The sequence below is a fragment of the Egretta garzetta genome, unplaced genomic scaffold (assembly GCF_000687185.1).
Source record: "Egretta garzetta isolate BGI_Z169 unplaced genomic scaffold, ASM68718v1 scaffold119, whole genome shotgun sequence".
Lineage (NCBI taxonomy): Eukaryota > Metazoa > Chordata > Aves > Pelecaniformes > Ardeidae > Egretta > Egretta garzetta.
Genome location: NW_009260794.1, coordinates 172,134 through 175,833, shown reverse-complemented (window position 1 = coordinate 175,833; position 3,700 = coordinate 172,134).

The window sequence follows — 3,700 nt, the reverse complement described above, 5'->3', positions numbered from 1 at the left end:
GTGGCTTTCTTTATGCTGTGCTGCACACAGCCAATACATTTTCCATTCCCCTGTGCCAAGGCAATGCTGTGGACCAGTTCTTCTGTGAAATCCCCCAGATCCTCAAGCTTAGCTGCTCAGATGCCTACCTCAGGGAGGTTGGTCTTCTTGTGGTCAGTGTGTGTTTAGCATTTGCTTGTTTTGTTTTCATAGTGGTGTCCTATGTGCAGATCTTCAGGGCCGTGCTGAGGATCCCCTCTCAGCAGGGACGGCACAAAGCCTTTTCCACGTGCCTCCCTCACCTGGCTGTGGTATCTCTGTTTGTCAGCACTGGCATATTTGCCTACCTGAAGCCCCCCTCCATCTCCTCCCCATCCCTGGATCTGTTGATGGCAGTGCTTTACTCAGTTCTGCCTCCAGCCTTGAACCCGCTCATCTACAGCATGAGGAATCAGGAGCTCAAAGATGCCCTGAAGAAACCCATCAGGCATTTTTCAGCAGCTAGAGACTGTGTACTTTCCTCTGCAAATGACTCCCATTGTACATCATGACAGTCCAAGGCTGTCTTTACTTATCTTTTTCTCTTTTTTATTTTCTTTCTTTTTCTACTTTTGATGATGTTGTCTTCAAGGCAATGTTATTTTTCATTCCTTTCTTCTTCAGTGTCCACCTATCTTGTGTGACCAAGAGGGTTTGTGTACATAATGGGTGTATTTAAGCAAAATAAATGAACCAGCAACAAATTCTTTTTGTTAGATCTGCCTCCATCAGGGCAGGCATGAATGAGATATGAAAACACCTTTCTGGCTGTACCAGCTCGGGGAAGGCTGCTCTGTCTCTGGGGCAGCAGGAGCAGCTGGGGGAGCCCCAGGGTTGGGATTCTTGTTCTGGCCTGGGGAGAGGGGATGATGTGGAGGGGCTGCAGATATCTCAGGATCTCCTCGAGAGGAGAGCAAGGGACACAGGTTTCCACGGACCGTTTTTGCCTTGTCAAGGCAGGGGCTACCTGAAAGGGAAGGAGCTTATGCTTTCAGTCTCCTGCTCTTGTTTGTCTGGGTGAGGAACTGGAGATGAAAATTCAGCTCTAGGTTCTGGAGGAGACAAACTGCAAATCTTTTTCCACTTAGAGGTGAGTACATTTGGTGTATCAGAAATGAGGACCCCACGGCTTGCAGGCAGCCCCAGCATCACCTTTCCAGCATCTTCAGGGTTGAGCGGATGATCCCATCATAGCCTGTGCACACAGAGACGCCCCTGGGCAGTGTTCTGCTGCTGTGAGGTGTCTGCAGGAAGGAGCTGAGAACACAGTGGATGTATGGGGTCTGTGAGCACCGTCAGGGACGAGGTGTGGGGACAGGGGAAGAGCTCCTGGCAGGGACAGCTCCAGGCAGCAGAGACATGGGCAGGGGCTGAGGCAGAACTGCTACCAGAAGTGCCCTGGGAGAGGAATGCAGGCACCTCCCTGCCATCCCTTGCAGGGCAGATGCCTTTCCCAGATCAGCCCCTGGTCTCCTCTTCCTCCCAGTAGAGTTTCTGCCCTCAAGGCTGTACGGTTCAACAAGGGCAAGTGTCAAGCACTGCACCTGGGGAGCTTGAACCCCATGCACCAGTACAAGCTGGGGGATGACCTGCTGCAAAGCAGCTCTGCCGAGAGAGACCTAGGAGTCCTGGTGGATGACAAGCTGACCATAAGCAGGCAGGGGGCCCTTGTTGCCAGAACTGCTACCAGAAAAGCCATGAGAGGGGAATGCAGGCACCTCCCTGCCATCCCTTGCAGGGCAGATGCCTTTCCCAGATCAGCCCCTGGTCTCCTCTTCCTCCCAGTAGAGTTTCTGCCCTCAAGGCTGTACGGTTCAACAAGGGCAAGTGTCAAGCACTGCACCTGGGGAGCTTGAACCCCATGCACCAGTACAAGCTGGGGGATGACCTGCTGCAAAGCAGCTCTGCCGAGAGAGACCTAGGAGTCCTGGTGGATGACAAGCTGACCATAAGCAGGCAGGGGACCCTTGTTGCCAAGAAGGCCAATGGCATCCTGGGGTGCATTAAAAGGAGCGTGGCCAGCAGGTCGAGAGAGGTTATCCTCCCCCTCTACTCTGAGACCCCACCTGGAGCACTGTGTCCAGTTCTGGGCTCCCTGGTTCAGGAAGGATGAGGAACTATTGGAGAGAGTCCAGAGGAGGGCAACACAGATGATGAGGGGACCGGAGCATCTCCCCTGTGAGGAAAGGCTGAGGGAGCTGGGCTTGTTTAGCCTGGAGAAGAGAAGACTGAGAAGGGATCTCGTCAACACATACAAATATCTCAAGGGTGGGGGTCACAAGGACGGAGCCAGACTCTTCTCAGTGGTGCCCAGCACCAGGACAAGGGGCAATGGGCACAAACCGAAGCAGAAGAGGTTCCACTTGAACATGAGGAAGAACTTCTTTATTCTGAGGGTGACAGAGCAGCAGAACAGGCTGCCCGGAGGGACTGTGGAGTCTCCTTCTCTGGAGATATTCAAAGCCCACCAGGATGATGCCCTGTGCATCCTGCTCTGGGTGACCCTGCTTGATCAGGAGGGTTGGACTGGATATCTTCAGAGGTCTCTTCCAAGCCTTGCCGTTCTGTGATTCTGTGGGTCTTTGGTTGAGTCACCTCCTCAGCAGCTAAATCCTAAGAAGGAGAAATGCCCAAGTGCCATTTTTCTGTCCCTGCCCTCCCTCAGCAGGTGCATTGGGCCATTTCTCTGTCTTTCCCTCTCTCTATGCTGCCTTTGTTCTGACCCTCACACTCTCTGCAAGCAATGAGGGTTCAGGTGCAACTCACACAGCAATGCTGCTGGGCTTGCCACACAGTTGTGTCCAGGGGAGCAAATTCCATCAGCCTGTCTGAACCTGTGGGTCTGTGGACAGTGCAGAGGGTGGGGCTGAGGAGTGAGCTCTCTCTGCTCAGGTCACCACAGTCTTAGCCAGTCCAGGAGTTTCCCTGGGCTTCTCCTACTGGAAGATGCTGAGCAGCTCCTCTTCCTTACAAGAGGACAACACAGGAGGTAGGGAATTTCAGAAGCTGTCACTCCCTTTCCTGGGTGCCCAGTGCTGTAGAGCAGGGATGACTCCTTGGGAGCTTATGGTCAGAGCCCTGCTCTTAATGTGGCCAGCACAAAGCAGAGCACCATCCAGGGAGAGGTATGAAGGTCCTGAAAGGAAGAGGAGAGACAATATATGTTTGGGGTGGTGTTTGGGGGGCAGTGAATGGAAAGAGATTGTCTCAGAAAAGTCCTAACCTCTGAGCATCTTTTCATCCTTTGCCAGGACCTTATGAACAAAGGGATCGCATGTCCAACAGTAGCTCCGTCAACTAGTTCCTTCTCCTGGCACTTGCAGACATGCAGGAGCTGCAGTTTTTACACTTCTCAAGGAAACTTGCAGGATGATCCCACCTCTCTGGACAAGAAGGTGGGTGTTCCCAGGAATCTCAGGAGGCATAACTGTGTTCATGGAGCTGGTCAAATGGCTCAGCTCCCTTCCTGTAATGGTGGCTTTGATTCCTGGTTGATGTGTAAACTCTCTCTGTGGATGCTGACATTTACTGAGCAACCTGGTCTGACCTCAGAGATTGCCCTGGTTTTTAATGGGTGTTGAAGTGAAAACCATATGAGATCCCTCTCTCCCTGAATTATCCTATGAGCATATAATGTAGAGACCCTCACCTCCAGCTTAACCTCTTCTCACAGGGCATGTGG